The sequence below is a fragment of the Onychomys torridus genome, chromosome 15 (genome assembly GCF_903995425.1).
Source record: "Onychomys torridus chromosome 15, mOncTor1.1, whole genome shotgun sequence".
NCBI classification, from domain to species: Eukaryota; Metazoa; Chordata; class Mammalia; order Rodentia; family Cricetidae; genus Onychomys; species Onychomys torridus.
Window position 1 is genome coordinate 14,485,609 of NC_050457.1, and position 21,193 is coordinate 14,506,801.

A 21,193-nucleotide genomic window follows, 5' to 3' on the forward strand; every position below is an offset into this window, starting at 1 on the left:
ACATTCCCCTGCTCGCATCATGAACTTGAAGAAACGGTCCCTGACTTCAGAAAAGAAAGGAACAGAGGCAAAGGTTGTTGATGACAACAGAGTAACAGGCCAAGAAGCCTTTGCAGCGCCTATGAATCTGAAATCACCCTGCTGCTTTTTTCTGGAGTTTCAAGCCTTCCAGCAGCCCTCCTAATGGAGAAAGCTACAGCCAATCACTTCCGTGCCTGTATTCACCTTGTAAGACACACTAAGTCCCCGCTGTAATGATTAACTGCCAGCCTCTCACGCACCTGGAGTGATGTTTCCAATCAAGCCAGACAGGAGGTTTGCTCTGGCTCCCGACTTTCCCTCGGAGGCCAGGTCGTGAAGAATGAGACTTCAGGTGGTGGATGACACTTCTCCTGTCACACAAGCTTCTCTTGACAAACAATACTGACTACAAATTTGTCAGGACTTTTTACGGCCATCAGTCGTCTGTGTCCCTGTGTCCTCCTGGCAGTCCACACCTGTGTTTCCGCTTACTCCCATCCTAAAATGAAACAAAATACAACAAAAAGTTGAAATTCTCAAAGTGAAGGCCAGTGCAAGCCATGCAGCTCATGGGATGTGAATATTCACTTGTGGCCATGGATTCACCCTTCCTTGGGAAACTAAAATCCATAGAACAAAGTGCCGCCTCAGAGTCATGCACATTGGAGTTACCTAGAAGAACACTTTGAAATTTGCTTTGCTGTTGTCTGGTTGACTTTCCTCCCACCCCACATTCTTACAAGGCTCTCAGAAAATGCAGATTTTAGCTAAAGCAAAGCTTTAATCCACAGGCACCATGACTTCAGTGATCAAATACTATGAATGAGAAAGATCCTTGGTGTAAGAAAAAATGGAGTCACGGACAATTTTGTTTTTCAAATGCTACACTAAGCAAACTAAGTACATAAGAGGGCCATATGCATGACACAGGCTCCCAGTTTGCATCATGCTAGATTGAAGAAGAAGGAGAAAGAGAGGAGAGAATAGCAGGAAGAGAAAAGCCATGGGTTTATAACAGGATTAGGGACTTGGGCTTTGGACAAAGGAAGACTTATTGCACCCTCGGCTTTGGTAATAAATCAAGAATCATACAGTAGCAGATGCATTGTTAACTCTGCCCCACATCTACTCTGTTAGCCCTGGAGCAGTTCCAGCGTCTGGGACTGCCACCCTGCCTAGAGAATCCCTAGACAACCAGGGATGTAATTACTCCAGGTCAGCAAGGGTTGCAACCTGTACCAAAAAGTCTAAAGGGGCCTGTGTTAGCACTGAAGCCTGGTCTGAAACAATGGTCTAAATTGTTCCAATATAATAAAAACTTAGGAGTCATTAATTGAGATAAAGACCTGATAAATCCAAGGAGCAACAGAGTTGATCGGCTGACCCTCACTCCATACCCCAATCCCCAGCCACCAGCCCTAGAAATCCTCTCTCTTCCTGTCCTCTCTAGCTGACCTCCTCAATTCTCCAAGAATTCTATGGCTAATTCTGGTCAGCCAATTGCTGACTCCATCCTTTGCTTCAAGATGGTTATGGGCAAGGTAGAATGGCTGTAAGAACAATTCTCCGGCAACATGGGTCCAATAGCCTGGGGGCTCCAGAGTGTGCTGCTCCAATCTCTTGACTAAATGAGCAGCAGAAAGCCCCAAGAGAACCCACCATGGCAGCTTCTTTCTCTTGACTCTTAAATGAGAAACAACTGGAGTTTCCACAAAAGCTCACAGATCTCTTCTCTCCCCAAGGTTTATCAGTCACTATGCTGGTTACCTAGTAGAGAGAAAACCAGCAGAGTTGTCAAGAAAGGGACCACAAGTGTCTCTTTGCTCCTGGCCTATGCGTCTTCCATGTTAGAATCCTCTAAGATGAACCATCAACGACTTTCCAGGCAACACAGAGAAACGCACATGATTACAGTGCTCTGCTTGCAAGTTTGGTTTATAAGAAAAATTTAAGATAAAATGATTCAATATAAAGCAGAGTTTCATGTTCCACTTGGTTGCCACAGATCTAACTTACCTTTTCCATTTTTCACAATTCATGAAAATAATGATGGCAATCTAATGTTGATTCAAAGCAGAGTTGGAGAATAGGGAACGAGCCTCAGAAATCGGCCATGTTCATTGGTTGGATGTCTAGGCCACAAGGAAAAGAGAGCTGCCTATAGATGGAGGTGGAGTCATTTCATGGTAAAAGCAACCAATCTGTCTAATGAGGAAGGAGTTGGGTTGCCTACAGAAAACCACGGGCCTCACTTCTCAGACTTACAATCATATCTAGAAAAATTGCTTAAGTCTTGCTTTCTCTTCCAAACCTCACAGCTCCATGAGACTCAATCTCTGCCCAACTTGTCCTTTAAATATGGGCAATGGGACCCAACCTTATACAAATACAAAAGTAACCAGGAGGAAACTTTTCCTTAAAAATAAAAAGATCTCTGGTCCTTGCCTAGAGCTAACGTATCAATGGTTGAGTAAAAATGGGTAGCATGAGGGTGCTTATGCCAAGTTATGTGAGTGAATCTTAGTGGCCAACCAGATTTTAAAACAACCACTTTTGAGCCAAAAGAGCAAATATATCACATAAGAATTATTTCCCCTACTCCTTTGTTCATGGCAGACATGAATAATCGATACCAGCACTGCCAGTGAACCTAGTCCACCACCGAACTCTTCTAGCAGAGCTCCAAGCAGCTCCTACCAGTCAATGAGAACTGGCTTGCAGATTGAAAACTCCCTGCCATTCTTGGGTGATAGAAAGCAGACTCTAACATTTTGCACTCAGTTGTATGTTAGCTGAGCATCTAGAATACTTCATTATCAGATTCTCTCTGTTTTACAGAATCTTTGAGCCTCTCAGAACCTTTGTGAGAAGTGCAAGTCAAGTATTTGGATCCTCTTTTTTGTTTTTAAAGAAGGAGGGGTTTATTTGACTCACAGTTTGAGGGGACAGTCCATTGTGATGGAGATGTCACAGAGGCAAAGTCTTGAGGCAGCTGGTCACATTGCATCTGTGGTCAGGAAGAGAGAGAGATGAATGTTGGCGCTCAATTCCCTGTCTCCTTTTTATCAGTCCTGTACTCCATCTCATGGAACAGTGCCAACCACAGGTAGGGGTAAGGAGTCCCACCTCAATTAATCCAGTCTAAAGATCCCCCACAGACAGGCTCTTAAGCAATTATTGATGACAATCGATATTAAGCATCACAAGTGTTCATCAAGTCTCTACCTCATTTGTTGCTTAGATGTGTTCAAGTATTCTCTGAGGAAAATGTAAGGCAGGAAGATCCCTCCTTGTCTCCTCTTCATTTCCAGTACATCTTACAGAGTCTGGCTGAGAGTGAACAGTCTGAACTTTGATAGATACTTCGTGGACTCCTTCAGTGAGACCTAGCACCGCCATGCTAAACCAGGAAATACAGACAGAGTGCACAGAGCACAGGGAAACGGTGGAGAGCAGGCAGGAGGAGAATCACTTCCGTTCCAGGGAGTTCACAGGTCAGAAACTGGGAGAGGTGAAGACCGCTGAGCACAGACCCTCTGTGGGGTCCACATGGCCACATCTGTGCCACTCTCTTCTCAGGAGATTAGTGGCGTTGCCAGGCTGTCTGACAACAAATGTCCCTCTCTCCCAAGCTTTGGAATCATCAAGATCTGTTCTTGTTCTTGGGAACCCCCTTTAATAGATGAAGAAGCTGGGGGTCCCTGAAGCAGTCTTCTCTCAAGGTCGGAAAGCTGATATGAACAAAGAAAACTGTCTTCATTGTCTCCCAGGCCCGTGTTCTGCCCTCTAGGAAGCTGAAAATTCCAGATACTTGGGCTGAAATGTCTGGCTATTGAGGAAGTGAGTATAGACTGAGCCTAGAGCAAACAGGAAAGAAAAGACAAACCTGGCCCAAGAGGGTGAGAGGCTTGTCCATGGTCACAAAGCCTCAGAACCGGAAAGTCAGACCTGAGCTCTTCCGTGTCGGGCCATGGCTGGGGAGGTGAGCTGGGGGGCTCAGCATAGAGGAGGAATGTACCCCACTCCTTTCCCCACACTACCCAGAAGGACCTCTCTCAGGCCCCTTCCTTACTTCCACGGGTGTCATCCTCTCAGCCACACTCACCTCTGCCCAACCCAGGCCCTCCCCGCCCCTGTAACGTCCCTGCAAGCTGAAGGAAGCAGCCTGCTTACTCAGAGCAGCCCCAGCCAACGGACATACGATAAGACAAGCACCTTGGCAGGGAGACTTGAATATAAAATTGCAAACAGCTTTTGAAGTTGCAGGTCCAGAAGACTCCAAGCCAAAGAAGAGGGGCTTGCCTCCTCTGTCCCCTGTCTGAATCAACACTCCAAAGGGCTGAAATGGGTCCAGCCAGCCTTCGGATGTGATCTCACAAGCCTGCCTGCCACACACACGCATTTACAGCCTGTCACCAGAACAAAACCTCCATGAGGCTTGTCACCGCCACCTGACTCAGGGGACCCATTTCTGCTGAAATCAAAGCAAAGGGGGTTATGATTTCATGTCCTTTCATGGGCTCAGATACGTCCTGCCTGGCCTGAATGTGCTCTGACCTCTGCAAGAAAGCAAGCACTCTTCAGATTGTAAGACAGGATGATGAGGGTCACTGGACACAGGACTGGCTCACCCATACAGATTGCTATTGTGTGACGCTGACCAAGTAACAAAATCCCTCAACGTTCCACCTGCAACGTGGGACTACACCAATAGCACTGTGATAATTCCTTGTTTGCAGATCCAGGGCCTTTTAAAAACTACAAAACATTAATTATTGATGTTAAATATTAAAGTAAGGGAGCCATGTGGTGAAGAATTTGGTTCAATGACAGGTACAAAGTTGGCAATGGATGCTAACTGTTTATTTTAAAAACAGAAGCGTCAAAACATGTACTACAGAACTTCTCAATTTCAGGGGGCATCTCAACAGATCCCCACTGTATTTCAGATTCCATGTAAACAGGTGCAGACAACCCTAATGTTATGGTCTCATGTTTAATGACATAATTGCCATGCAGAGAAATGAATAATTAGCAATTCAATAACACTCTTTTTAGAATTGTCATCTGAAAGCAACAGCAAGATTATGCATATCTTAGCCTGAATGTAGTATGTATATGTATTTTAACTTATATGTAGCATGTATATGTATGTTAGCCTGTATATAGTATGTATATACATCCTACCTTGTATGAAGTATGTATATGGATCTCAGCCTGTATGTAGTATATATGTATATATGTGTGTATGTGTGTGTGTGTGTATACATGTGTGTGTATATATCTTAGCCTGTATGTAGTATGAATACATAGACTACCTTGTATGAAGTATGTATATGGATCTTAGCCTGTATGTAGTATATATGTATATATATATGTGTGTGTGTGTGTGTGTGTATGTATCTTAGCCTGTATGTAGTATAAATACATATCTGAGTTGTACATAGTAAACATATGTATTTTAGCCTGTGTGAGGTATATATTTCTATACCTTGCAAAATTCTACCAAAAACTTGGTTAATTTCATAGTAAAAAATAAATAAACAAACCAAACGCACAGTGAAGCGGTGCCAGCTGGCTTGCTGTGCGCGGTCAGGGAGGGCTAGCTAAAGGAACCTGTGCACGGAGAGCACTAGGCACGGGAGGGTTGCGTCACGACTCCCCTGCTGGCACACTCAAACATTTCTTTTGGAAGCTTCTAGAGACCCAAGTTTCAAAATCTAAATGGAAATGGGCCACAGATATTTCTTAGAGATTACCAGCAGTACTTCCAGCCCAGGAAAAGGCAAAAGCAAGGATTCTTTGACATGTAGAGGCCACCTCCTGAGCCTGTTGTTCTGTGTGCACATGTAAGCTTTGATACACAAGGCTGTTGGAGATTGACCTGGCGAGTGTGCAAAGGCAGATAGACAGACAAAGTGGCACATACACACACACACACACACACACACACACACACACCACCCACAAACACACACACCACACACATACACACACCACACACACACACACACCACACACAACACACACACACACACACACACACACACACACACACACACATACACACACCACACACACACACCACACACACACACACCACATACACACACACACACCACACACAAACACACACACACACACACCACACACAAACACACACACACACACACACACACACACACACACACACACACACACACTGTTGTTTTGTTTTTGCTGCTTTGCTTCACATTCTCTTTGGAGGAGTTTGGGGGTTCAGCCTTTATTTTCCCTCCATTTACATAGAAATGTCCCCAACTAGGATTTCCCTTCAACTGGTAGAATGTTAGAAAGTTGCCGGTGTCCTGGTGTCCCGTGAACATGAAGAGTCTGAACGCTGATGTTCCAAGCCCCATTTCTGAAGCACTCATGTGAGGAAGACCGGGAATTTACAGCGAGGCTAATCTGTTCTCAGGATCCCTGAGCAGAGGAAGCAGCTGGGTCCTTTGGCAGCAGACAAAAGCTTAAGGGACCTCAAAAGCTGGCTGTAACTTAGTGGTGAGTTAGGGGCCTCTCGGAGGCTGAGTGAGCTCTGAACCAATTACATATTTGAAAACTTCCAATATGTTAAGAATTGAATAGGTTCCAGAATACTGCTACACACATTATGGTATTTTTCATGTTTACATTTAGCAAATGAATGCTTTTGACCCAGGAGTGAGATAGCATCAGATGTCAGGCTTGGGGGCCCTTCGTCAATAAAAAGCCCAACACAAGCAGCCCTCTGTGGCCTGGCCTGGCCTGTCATGAACTAAGGACACTGAGAAGAAGATTCCTGAGGGGCTGGTCTTATGTCACAACATCATCCATGGACAGTGGTTTATGGGGAGTGTGGGGGAAGCCAGGAAGAGTGACCTCAAACCGAAGCCCCACAAGATCTCCTGTGGTTCTTGAGCCTCTCTCTTTGGACAAGACCTTTGGATCCAAGTCAAGAAGTCTAACTGAAATAGCCTCTCCACTCCTCAGTGAGCTGCCAGAGCATGAAAATCACTCCTTTCTAGGCCTAATAATTTTCTTCACACACAACAGATGAGTTCTACCCAAGCCAAGAAATGGCTCTATGAAGACGCTAGTGGGTATTCTTACCATCCATGTTTCCAAAGCCCCTTCAGGGTGGGAATCCTAAGATGATATCAATGTATCTCAAGAGAATGCTATATTGTTCAATCTTTATGATGATTGCCTTGTATCAGGTCCCCTGGAACATGGAAAATCAAAGAAAAGGCCACAGAGATTTCTAAATTGTGCTAATAATGAAAGTGGGATGGGACAATTATACAATGACCTGACTTGAGGACTCTCGCAGCAGACAAAACCATGTTAACATGGTCAGTCTCAGGTTTCTGTTTCTCCATAGTCTGGTCTTATAACGCCTGATGCACAGCATGACTTTGGTTAATGTCAAATAACTACATCTGCGGACTGAAAGTTGTTAGGGAAAAACCCAACAGCAGTATGAGAAGCCCTCTTTTGAGTTGTTGGTCAGGGTTGTCCAAGAGACTCCCAAAGCTGTACATAGGCTATTGCTACTATTCTTGGTTGCCCTCCCCAAGCCTCAGAGGTGGAAGGTAAGTCCTATTGCTGAAGACACAATACACTTCAGACACAGTATAGAGAAGACCTGAGCCGGATCTGACCTCAAAGCTTCCTCCCTGACAACCAGTTTTCATGTTACATGAAAGCTTCCAAAAGAAGGGAGCAACCAGTTATGACCCTTTGAGCCATTACAACAGTCAGCATGACATAATAAGCCTAAGGGTGAAATACCACACATACCTTGGTACTAACCCAGAGTTCTCTAATTGGACTCATGGTCCAGTCAACAAGAGGAAAATCATGCCTGGTTCTGAAAACCTAACCAAGGGTTAGTGAAGTCATGGGTCTTGTAGGAGAACCTACAGCCACCACTTTGCGAAGCAGCATAATTCCTAACTACATTCTAATCATGCATCCTAATGCCCGCAGGTACTGCAGTTCTCTCTTCATCAAAGAAATGTCTCCTTGCAACAGATGGAGATTGTTACGGAAAAGCACAACTCATCAAGAAATGAGTTGCAGAGACCAGTCCCAGTGGGCACACCTACAACACAGCTCCTGCACCTAAGGCTCGGGGACCATCATAGAAGAGGAGGAGGGAAGACTGTAGGAACCAGAAGTTTGCTGTGAGACGATGTCTCCTAGAAATGCCACAGAAGCTACACCCATGACATCTCAACAACATGGCTACCTAAACATGACCGGAACAAGGAGGACATCAATACGCATGCGAATACGGAAGGGAGACAGCTCAAGAGGCCGCAGTCCTCAACAAAGAGATAGAGTTAAGCAATGCTGAAAACGGGGGAAAGTCTTCTCCAGGGAAGAGCACACTAACTGTTTATCCAACATCAGATAGTCAGCCCTCAAAACACACACACACACACACACACACACACACACACACACACACACAAATTATAGAAAATGAGGCCATACATTTGAAAGGGGATCACACAGGAGGGGCTGGAGAGAGGACAGGGAAGGTGGAAAATGACATAATTTTATTATAATCTCAAAAAATATGAAACTCTTTTACAAAAAGAAAGTTGTTAAATTGTCGATTCATCACTTCCCTTAGTTCGTTTTGAAGTCTCAGTTGGTGTTTTACCATAAGTCTTCCTGTGAGTCCAGCTAGCTAATAGTTTATTTCCCTTCAACTAGATAAATAGCGTCAACACACCTGTTATGTTTACTTCTCAGTCTCGGGAAATTGCTCCCTATTGCTTCACTTTGTGGCTTAGAAGTTCAAAAACTTTTTTTTCCCCAGGAAGAATCTCAGAGCAAAGAAAACAGTGTTACAATCCACTTAAGAGAGAAGAAACAGGGTTCTCCAAGGAAAACAGAGGCTCTGGCATCAGGAGAAGAGCATGCCCACCAAACAGAAAGAAGCCAGATGATTAGTCATTATAAATACAGATGTGCTTTTGAACAAAACACAGTAAAAAGTTGAAATTCACCCTTGAGACAAGAGCACTTACTACCAAAGCTATCTGGGTCTGAACGGAAATAAGTCCCCAGCACATGGCTGGACACTCGTCAACAGAGCGGGTGGTGAGCATCCTGGGAGGTGGGAAGACCGACCGTACACACCTTCCTGCTTAGAAGGCCAAGTTTTTTCTCCCTGCTTCGATCGACACCCGCTCCACATCTCAGCAGTTCACCTAATTGTCTTGTGAGTCTTCAGGAAAGTGACGGGTGCTGAGAGAGCGCCACACTCCCCAAGAGGCTGTGGATACCTAGTGTGAGCACACCTACCTACCGTGCACGCTGAACCCAGAAGTGCCAAGATGTCTTCTGTGAAAACACACACAGCAGCTTCGGTGCCACTGGCCTCCCTTGAAAAGGATGAGTATTGAGTGGGCTATCCTAGCACGCCTTGCCCGTGGTTTTCAAATCATTCGGTGCAGTTTTGTTTTTAAAACATGGGAAAAACAGCAGGTGGGTTAGCAAGGAGCATTTTCCGTGAAGAAACAGTAGCAGGCAGCTGCATTCTGCCTGAGAAAAAGACCTTCAGTTCCCCTTGGCTTCTGCATCAGCACACTGCTTTCACGTGAGATCCTGGGCCTATTTCCCAGTCATCTTCGGATCCATAAAGCCTTTGGGAAAAGCACAAAGAGGTAGAATTATGGGGAACATTTGAAGAATGGACTAGTGCAGGGAAAAATAAATGTACATCAGGAAATAACACCCAGAATTCTTGAGATAAAAATGAAATGTAATCAAGGCAAAAATGTCCCACAGCTAATCACCTGGCCATTAAGAAGGGGACTCCATGGTTTTCCAGGCTTTATCAGTGACTCACCACAAATTAACTATGACTATTTGAAACAATAGATTGTTGAAATGTGCACATATCGACATTAACATTATCAAAAACGTCAGTCACACCCAAAATACATTCACACTAAATACTCCAGAGGTGACAGTATCGATGTCCCAGCAAATCTGGAAGCTGTTGTCTGGAAATGGAGGGTTTAAGGGCACTAAGGGCAGGTTTGTTTTCCTTGACCTGAAAGCTGGCTCAAAAAAACCCATAGCACTTCCTGAGAGCAGGCTGAGGAATACCCAGGTCAGACCTCCAAAATGGAGTAAAGCAGATGTTTTTGTTCTCCATGTGTCCTTTCCTGCCTCCTCCTGTCTCCACTAACCCAAGGAAATCATAAACATAGGATAAAAATGACTATGTAAGCCATGCCTGGTGGTACAGGCCTGTAATTACAGTTACTGAGTAGGCTGAGGCAGCAAGGCCTACCTGGGCTACAGAGTCAGTTCAAAGCCAGCCTGAACAACTTATTGAGACCCTGGCTCAAAATAAAGTGTTCGGAAAGGGGCTGGAAATGTAGATCATTGGTGGACTGCTGGCCCAGTAGGTGTAAAGTCCTGGGTTTAGTCACCGGTTCTCTCTCTCTCTCTCTCTCTCTCTCTCTCTCTCTCTCTCTCTCTCTCACTCACACACACACACACACACACACACACACACACACACACACACAACCTAAATAAATGTGTTCCATAAAATTTTTCTTTTTCAGTAGAAGCAATGCTGTTATTCTACAACATAGTGCGATTCCTTCCTCTTCCTCCTCCTCCCGGACCCCCACCCCAGCTCCTCGGGAGGTGTGTCTGTGTGCAAGCATGCTCTCAAGTGTGAATGATGTGTGTGCTGCAAGACAGCCTCGGGAGCCAGCGTTTGCCTTCCATCTTGTTTGTGACAGATCCCTTTGATGCTCACCACTGTGGATGCCCCATAGCGGGACCCAGCACTGCTCCCCTCCCCCAAGTCTCCAGGAGTTCTCTCGTCTCCCGTGGTGCCATAGGAGTGCTGGGGTACAGGTGGGTGCGTCTGTATCCAATTCTGCATGGATCCTGGCCATCCTGACTCGGGTCCTCATATTTATGGGGCCAGTTCTTTAACCCAACAGCAGAATTTCTACTGTCAATGCACCCAGGGGCATCTTTGGAAAACTATGAAGCCAGAGTCACAGTGTAATGTGTGATGAGACAGCTATATCCATGTTTTGGTCTTTGAAACTTAAAGCTCAGCCCTTGGCTCTCCTGTGATTATGAAACTGTTCACATTTGAAAAATAAGCATTTCCTGCAGGGTGGACATGGGTTGTGCTCCGGCTTCAGACACTGATCGGCGGTTCTCTAGCGACCTCTAGTGGTCGAATGGGGAACATACTCCGTGCGCGGAATGAGCAGCCCTAAGGAACCATGAAAACTGTAAACAGGGAAGGTGTGCTTCACCCCTGCTCCATAGACTTTCCCCTTTCTCAATTCCCCTTTATCCTTCTCAATCTCGTTTGCCTTCAGCGCCCTCTCCCAAGACAGCGTTTCTTTGGAGGAATTAAGACAGGCTGTTTCCAGTGTTGCTATATTCTAGCTAATGTTAAGGTTTGGTTTTTGTTTGTTTCTTTGGGGCGGTTTTTTTCATTGTTCAGCGTTTTTGTTTTGGTTTGATTTGGTTTTTGGTTTTGGTTGGCGCTGGCAGCGAGGGTGAAGGTGAGGGGTTCATTGTGAAGTCCCAGAAACAGAAAGTGCCAGGTTTTTAATACATATTTAAAAGGCTAGAGCCAACAAAGATAAAGGATACCAAACTTTCCATGAACTTCGGAGATGACCCTTCCCAACAAATAAAACTCACCCCACAGCTCTGCACAGTGGAAGAGTGTTTGAAGCTGGATCTTTACTGTATATTGTTGGGTTATAGTTTCTATGTTCCTCTCTACCAGGTGTTCACACAACTACTGAACAAATGTGTTTAAGTAGCTGCTCACTAACATGTAAACGGAAGGACATTTTTCCAAAAAAAAAATAGAAGATAATTCCTCTTGGCATTGAACAAACCATTATCTCAGTAGAAGATAGAACCCCAAGTCCATCTTTGTATATGATGTGCATGCATTGAAATGTCACTGTCCCTCAGAAACATATGCAACTGCAAAAGACTAACGTATGCTGCGTTCTTTTCTTTCTTTCTTTTTTCCTTCCTTCCTTTCTTTCTTGGTTGTTTTGGTTTGGTTTGGGTTGGTTTGGGTTGGGTTGGGTTGGGTTGGGTTGGTTGGGTTGGGTTGGGTTGGGTTGGGTTGTTTTGGTTTGGTTTGGGTTGGGTTGGGTTGGGTTGGGTTGGGTTGTTTTGGTTTGGTTTGGGTTGGTTTGGGTTGGGTTGGGTTTGGGTTGGGTTGGGTTGGGTTGGGTTTGGGTTGGGTTGGGTTGGTTGGGTTGGGTTGGGTTGGGTTAGGTTGGGTTGGGTTGGGTTGTTTTGGGTTGGGTTGGTTTGGGTTGGGTTGGTTTGGGTTGGGTTGGGTTGGGTTGGGTTGGGTTGGTTTGGGTTGGGTTGGGTTGGGTTGGGTTGGGTTGGGTTGGTTGGGTTGGGTTGGATTGGGTTGGGTTGGGTTGTTTTGGTTTGGGTTGGGTTGGGTTGGTTTGGGTTGGGTTGGGTTGGGTTGTTTGGTTTGGTTTGGGTTGGGTTGGTTGGGTTGGGTTGGTTGGTTTGGGTTGGGTTGGGTTGGGTTGTTTTGGGTTGGGTTGGGTTGGGTTGGGTTGGTTGGGTTGGGTTGGGTTGGGTTGGGTTTGGGTTGGGTTGGGTTGGGTTGGGTTGGGTTGGGTTGGGTTTCTCAAGACAGTTCTGTATAACATCCCTGGATGTCCTAGAACTGGCTTTGTAGACCAGGCTGGCCTCGAACTTACTCAGATTCACCTGCTTCTGCCCCCTGAGTGCTGGAATTAAAGGAATGCACACCATCATGCCTTTTCAGCAATGGCTGTGTTAGTTCAAATAGTAATATGCTTTTTTTTTTTTTAAGATTTATTTATTATGTATAGTGTTCTGTCTGCACATATCCCTGCAGGCCAGAAGAGGGCACCAGATCTCCTTACAGATGGTTGTGAGCCACCATGTGGTTGCTGGGAATTGAACCCAGGATCTTTGGAAGAACAAGCAGTGCTCTTAACCTCTGAACCATATCTCCAGCCCCCCCGTAATATGCTTTTAAAACATGATAAAAACAGAATATACCAACAGAAACAGGGATGGAATTCAAGGACAATGTCATAAATGTTATACACATTCCCACTTTGCCTCAAAGTTCTATTCCAAAACTAAGAAAATGTCTCTCTGATCCAGTAAAAGCATTCCTTACTACAGATCTGAGATTAAGCCCTTTCTTTCTTCTGGTGACTGAGAACCAGTCAGGCCAAGGGCAGAAGAAGTAAGCCCAGACGGCCTACTTCTGCGTCCACAGGTGGGTAGCTTCCTGTCATCTGTAGGAGCATAGAATTTCCCAGAAATCATATCAAAGCAATGGTTGGCCCACAGAATAAACAGGTACATACTGATACACGGCTGACCACTGTCATACTGTGTTCCCGTGGCTTGTGACATCAGAGAGCTTTTCAAGCAAACGTTTCAAGGAATCGGGGAGGAGGAAACCTGTCTTTTGGTTGCTCTCTGAGTTCACCTAACCTGGAAGCAGCAGACACTGATGAGCAACACTTGACAATAGTCTACTGACTTGTCCCAATCAAACTGTTGTCTTAGTATAAGTTAGTTTTCTGCCTCACGTCTTCTGTCTATTTCAGGATGAGATTCATTATAAAAATCAGCCACTCATTGCTCTCCGGAATACTACATGAAGATTGTCACACCAAGTTTATAAAAGTTTGGTTTTGTGTTTCTTTATTTTCCAAAATTGAAAGTGTATCTGTGTAGGGAAAAAAAAATTAGTGATAATATTTGAACAGCTGGTACCATAATACCCTTAAGAAAGAAAAGAATGTATACAATATCTGTGTGTGTGCCTCCCCACCCCATCCCCCGCACCTGTCCATGCCTCCCTCCTCCTCCTCCTCCTCCTCCTCCTCCTCCTCCTTCTCCTCCTCCTCCTCCTCCTTTTCTCATCTATAATCTATTGTGATAGAAGGCGACACCACAATTGTGATGACATGATGAGGAACAAAATCAGCTAAAGCCGTGGTTCTCAACCTTCCTAATGCTCGGACTTTTTCATATAGTTCCTCGTGTTGTGCTGACCCTGAAGCATAAAATTATTTTTCTTGCTGCTTTGTAACTGTAATTTTGCTTCTTTATGAATCGTAATGGAAATACTTTTGGAGATAGAGGGTTGTCCATGGAGTCATGGCCCATAGGCGGAGCACCACTGTAGGACAGTGAACCTGCTCTGATGTGTTCTGTGGGTGCAACTGGGAAGAGTTCGGTGTCACTTCAGTGGGACAGGCAAGGACAAGTTCAACAGCCAATGGATCGTGGAATGCAAGGGAAACCTGTAAGCTACATAGGCAGAGAGGAAGACTTCCCCTGGTTGAGCTGAATTTTAAAAAGAGGATCAAGAAGAAAAAGGAAATAAAAAGGAATCGATACACAAATACTAACCTAATATTCAGAAATGTTTGTCTCTGCAGTGATGACTTTAACGTCCCACCTATCTGCCTTGTGTGGGGCTTTCTGGTAAACAGCACCCTGGAGCCTCCTCGGGGTCTTTCACAGAAACTATTGTTCCTGACTCTCCAAAGCCCTTTCAGGCCCTTCCAACCCAGCCCAAGCCCATTGCCAAAGTCTTTACAAATGCACAAAAGAAATAAAGTACTTTGTTAACTTAGTAAATTCAGCAAATTGACTATTAACAATTGTTGAGATGGTTTTTGGGAAATTAGACCAATTGTGTTAGAAAAGTGGGATCATTCCAGGTTGGGGGAAGTCTTCCCACAGGTCCATTCTGTCCCTTCACCCTCTGTCTACTTCCCCCAGCAAATGGAGAAGCACCTGAAACTCAAGGAGCTTCCCTCATTCTCCAGGAGGGTGGTGGGTGTAGAGTTGGCCCCCAAGAGATAGTTGCTGAGAAGAACCCATAGCCACAGGTCTTCTTAAGCAAAAGTTCAGAGAAAATGACTAACCAGTTCCCAACCGGAAGAAACTTCCACAAATGGAAAAGGCTGCTCTCAGAGTTCAGAGGCATGGATCAGTGGCATAATTCATCAACCTGGAAGTTTGGCGGTGCTCAGCCATCTTTTCAGCACAGAGACCCTCTGTCTTCAGAGAGACATCCTCCACTCAACCACTCAATGGAAGACCACGATGCTCCCCTGGGGGATGAATGCTCTTCAAACATAGTCCACGACCAAGCTTAGAAGCACACCCTCCATGCGTGGGGTTATGTGGTTGGATCCAGAGAGGATCCCAGGAAAAGCCAAGCAAGGAGTATATTACGGTGAAGGAGAGAAAAGGAAGCCCTTTTGGGCCCACCTACAGCTATGTCCCTCTAGAAAAGACAGAAGAAAGCTAGATCAAAAACAGATTTTATTGCGTTGAACTCTCTCTGGAAGGATAACTATCTCATGAAAACACAGAGAAAGCACACGGTTCTCCCAGCACAACCCCAGCCTGTGACCAGGCAGGCAATACTCTGCATCTTGACAGTCAGATATGTAAAAAAAAAAAAAAAAAAAAAAAAAATGCATGGCAGCCAGGAGCGTTATTGTTTTGCTGGGGGAGAGGCAGTCAGTAGATATATATCTCTCCACCATTTCACACCCAGGTCCCAAAAGCCAACCTGGCACTAAGCTATCAGGAAGTTTCAGCCTGTACCCTTGCAGGTGGGTGGCAATGGGATGACCGGGGTACCCAGCATTAAGCCTGGCATCCATTGTGTGGAAACTGAGCAGTGAACAGTGACTCTCGTTCAGAGTCAGACTTTCGTGAACGACGTTCTAACAGCTCTGTTCTCAGGTCTAAAAGGGACCCACACATGCACTCGGTCTCCTTAACCAAAGCTGCAGAGGAGGTAATTTTGTACAATACGGGAGCTTGAAGCAAAGGACAGACCAGTGCATGGCTACTCTCTCGGCAGTACTTGGGGGAACACGACTTAGAACTAATGGTATCTTTTAGTCTGCCCGATTCAGGGCAACACATGGGGTGCGGGACCAAATGCTCAGCACAGAGCTGTGATGGGTCTCAGCACATCATCTGCAGCTGTATGTGCACATCTCAGAAACCACAAAATCAATACCCCAAACAGCCAAGTTGAATCTTCTGGGAGAGGTCGATTCAGCCTGCAGTTACTCACGCTTGATGTACCGCTCGGAGTGTAAGAGGACGTCTGACATTCCTGACACTGAATGGGTCAGGGGGAGCAGCCTGACAGGGGTCAGCAGAAAAGACCCTCGGTCCTGCAGTGAGCCACACAGACCTTTGAAACAGCTTGTTCAACTGTCTCCCCAGCCCTTAGCTCATGCATGCCTCTTCCTGGGCTTAGATGAGAACAAGGCGAGGAAGCAGACATAGTTCATATTTCATCCTCCCGTCCCTAGGCTACAAAAGCCCTCAGTCTCCAGCTTCCTCCTGGAGTTCACAGAGCCCAGCAGCCCCGGGATGGGCATGAATTGCCACTCTGTGGTCCCTGGCGAGGCTACACTGTGGTGTGCCGTGAGAGTTCACACTATCCCCTTGTTGCACAGGCAAGCCCCGAATAGAGAGCTTCTGTGCTGGTGGCACATTTAGTTTCAAATCAAAGCCACAGGAACTAAAAATGACCTCTTCCCTGGGAACTAAGAGTTTGTGTTTGAGGGGAAATTTGGGTTTCTACTAGCCTTGCCTCTCTCCATGCTGGAGGAGACTCCTAAATATCTTCACTCAACAATGGCAGGGTCTCCCTCTTTGGCTGTCAAGTCCCACGTGTCCACATTACTGGTCTCAGAATTCCCCAGTCCCTGCTCCCACATACACCCAGGGGTCATTCTGTGGAGCTCAGCACAGAAAGGAGAGTGACTAGCATACTGGGTTCCAGAAGTCTCTCTCTACTCAGCTTAAAACTCCAAACACAGGCCTGAAACAGCAAAACCACGGTGATAGCACACAGGGAGCTGCCATGGTGCCCGTCTGTCCTCTCCCTATGAACGGCCAAGCACCAGGACGAATGGGAGAGCGGGCGGGAAGATGGCGGGGAACTGGAGCCTAGCCTAACCTCCAGGCTCCCTCAGTAGAAGGCGAGTTCCTGTGAGGCCAGCAAATCAGCCAAGGTGTCAAGTGATCTCTGCTGATGACCTCTGATGCCCCCGCTAAGAGAAGAAGACGGCTCAAAGCCCCAGATGTGCAGAGGGGACACTGCCAGGGCAGCACCGTGAGACAGGGTGCTAGGGAAGGGGTCACTACAAAGCCAGGCTGCCTCGGCTTAACTCCAGATCCCAGCACCTACCGGATGGGATCAAGGACAGGTTGTTTCTGTCATCCTTTTCTCAATTCCAAAATAAGACAGTGGAACCAAGGTTATAATAATTACAAGAATTAAATAAACCAGAGGATATAAAGAGCTAATATAAATGTCAACTATTAGTGGGGAAATGGGGTTTGCATGTGTATGCTTTTTTTATTTTGGTGTTTTGTCTTATTTTCTTTTGCTTTTTAAGTATATTTTGTTTTATATTTTCTTTTTTCTTGTTTTGGGGTTTTTTGAGAGAGAGAGAGAAAGAACATGACATTCAGTACATAGAGAAGCAAGATCTGGGAGGAGTTGGGGCAGGGAGAAAACAGTTTTAAAAACTCAAATACAAAGCAAAAAAAAATTACTAGAAGAGACATAACTCTTAGTTTTCAAAGCTAGATGGGTAAGAGGGATTCACCTTTTCCATTTTCCTGAAATTAATTTGAGTGAACCCAAAGCAACCAGGGCATGGAATCACGGGGCCCTGGCTCCTGGTCTGAGGATCACACTGCCTTAGGTCATGCATCCATAGTGTGCCATTATTCTGGCTTCTGGTGGGGGCCCTAATGTGGAGGCACACAAGATCTCTTCAGGATCCTTCTCTATACAGGTCAAAGGCCTCCTTTCATACACCCTGGATCCTTTTGCCAGCCCAGAGCAGTTCTGATATTATTTTGTCCCTTCACCTTTGGGGATGCTCTTCATACCTTTTGTTTGTCCACAAAGGTCGCCCTCAACACCACCTGTTTCTCACCAACCCTTTACATAGCAGTAGGCAAAAGAGCAAGAAGATTTAACTTTCCTCTCAGAGACAAAGATTCAAAGGGTGTGCCTGCCCACCTACTTAAGGGGAGAAATGGGAACATGAAGAATATTATTACTAGCCCAACATAGCAATCCACTGCAGTAACACATCATAATGTGTTAATGACGCCAGCTTAGGGCAGAGTCACCAGGAACCATGACTTAAAAGTTGCCTGGCAAAAGGTAATAAAGCTATGAGGAAACATCAGCAGATAGAGGGGTTCAGGGAAGCTTCAGGTCCTCATGGTGGGAGGGGAGGGCGATCATTCCAATAGGGAATGACTCTGGAGTGAGCTCTATCTCAGGAGGAAGGGTCAGTCTGGAGAAGGCTAACACCAGCCAGATGCTAATATGAGAGATAGAGAAGGAAGGTCAGTAGCAAGTCCTGGTGTCATTTCTGTTGCTATGACAACATACCCTGACAAAAAGAAGCAGGAGGAGAGGGGTTCTTTGGGTGAAAGGCCCAGGCTACAGTCTATCACTGCAGAGAGACACGGTGGGATCTGGAAGCGGCCAGTCACATGCACAGTCAGGGACAGAAGGAAATGGATATACATATGCTTCCCTGCCCTCATTGCCCTCTCCACATTGAACACAGTTCAAGACTCCACCCCTGGCATGGGTGCCACCTATAATGATCTTCTGATCTCAACTAAAAAAAAAAAAAAAAAATCAAGACAGTCCCCTTACAAACATGCCCAAGGACCAACCTGAGCTAGAGAGTCCTTCATTGAGACATTTTTCTGGGACGATTCTAGATTGTGTCTAGTTGGCAATTAAAATTAATCCTCACAAGAGTTGAAGAAAAAAGCTGGGCATTTCCAAAACCCAAAACACCAGTCACTGGCAGGCCACAAACAAGACCCTGTGCCCTGATATGCGACCATTACCATTTGGGTCTGCTTTCTGAGAAGTGGAGGAAGAAGGAAGATAAGGAACAGAGGACAAATGCAAAGATAGATAAAGATATTTAAACTATTGTATTTGTAACAGGAAATTGTAGATTAGTAAGAGCAATGGACGTTTTAAGTGAATCAAAAACATACATGGAAGAATGATTTCATTTAGAAACATGATACACCACACTCTTGTGAACTGCCTCAACCTTCTCAGTCCAAAGAGCATGTCTGAAGCAAATTTAGAGTTCTCTATATAAACCATTTTTAACATCAGGATACTAGTTAAGAACAAAAGATGCTTATTTTATTTCTGTTAAATACACACACACACACACACACACACACACACACACACACACACACACCTGCAACAAGTCTTAGAATATCCCTTACTCTCAATAGGTAACAATCCTTTTTGTTCTAATCTATTATCTTCCAGTGTCTCATTTTACATTATTTGAGGCTCTGATCCCAATGGACTAATTTCCTGACCCACTTGCCGTGCTCCAGGTAGAACCTCTGAAGGGTCTGAAGAGGTTTAGTTAGTGACTCCATTGTTGTTCTCTGACTTCGAGGAGGAACTAAAGCTGGAAGAAGAAGGTTTGTTTGATTCTCAGGGGACCTGCACTGAGGTCCTCCACTGTAGCAGAGCTAATAAGGACAAAGAGAAAGTGAGGAGCTTGATTAAGGAAGTCTCGACCATGAAATGAATGAGGATCAGACGAAATGGAGAATGTTTCTTCCTCGATACTAGGAACACCATTAACTGAAAAGAGAAGGAGACATTCAGATCCAGACTGACGACAAATAGGTCTCCTGGAGTCGATGTATTGATTACTTCTGAGTCACTATGACAAAAATACCCAGCAGAAATGACATGGAGACAGAACTTCTGGGTCTCCTTCCACACAACCAGAAACTGTGAACGTCTTGTTCACATGTCATCAGACAGGAACAGGGACTGAGTAGGCCCAGGGCAGCTGGTGTGTTCAAAGGCCTGGCCTAGTATCTCTGTTCCACCAGCCAGGGCCTTACCTCCTAGTGCTTCCCATACCTTCAAAATAGCACTGCAAGCTGAGGATGAAGTGTTTAAAAATGAGCCTAAGAGGGACTTTTTGGATTTGAATGTAACAATTACCCTTGAATTTGAGATTTCTGAGAGGTATCTACATAGCCGGGCAGTGGTAGCACATGCCTTTAATCCTAGCTACTTGGAAGTCAGAGACAGGCAGATCTCTGAATTCAAAGGCCAACCTGGTCCACAGAGTGAGTTCCAGAACAGCCAGGGCTGCACAGAGATACCTTGACTTAGAGAGAGAGAGAGGGAGAGGGAGAGAGAGAGAGAGAGAGAGAGAGAGAGAGAGAGAGAGAGAGAGAGCCACATGAAAATATTCAGTGGGAATCTGTATGTTAGAGTTTGAAGTTCCAAAGAATAGTTAGCACTACACTGCTAGTTTAGGATCATCAGTATTTGAGTAGCAATTAAAAATTTGAGAATGGGCATTATACATGATATTTTCATGCATACTAACTGCTGTGATCTTACACAGACACAACACACACACACAAACACACACACACACACACACACACACACACACACACACACACACACACACGCATGCGTGCATGCCCATGTAACTTGTGCACGCAGAAACACCATAAAAATGAAATGAGCAAAACAATTGCAGACTTCCCAGTGAAGCTGAAGCGGAAAGGTACAAGAGGAAGCTCACGTGTCTTCTATATCTTACTCTGCCCTGACGTCACTTCCTGGGATTAAAGGCGTGTGTCCTTCCCAAGCAAAGACATGAGATCTCAAATGCTGGGATTAAAGGTGTGTGCCACCACTGCCTGACTCTGTTTCCAGTGTGACCTTGAACTCACAGAGATCCGGATGGATCTCTGCCTCCTAAGTGATAGGATTAAGGGTGTGTGCCACCACTGTCTGGCCTCTATGTCTAGTGGCTGGCTCTATCCTCTGATCCCCAGGCAAGTTTATTAGGGTACACGATACATCACTACTACAAGGACACTTAGCTCTTTTTTTTTTTCTGTATTCTGCTTTTTTTTTTCAGTAAGAATTTTTTTCTGAAAATAAAGGAACATATTGGTAGAGTAAAAGAATAGAAAACAATAAACAAATTATAAAGAACAGCAGCAACAA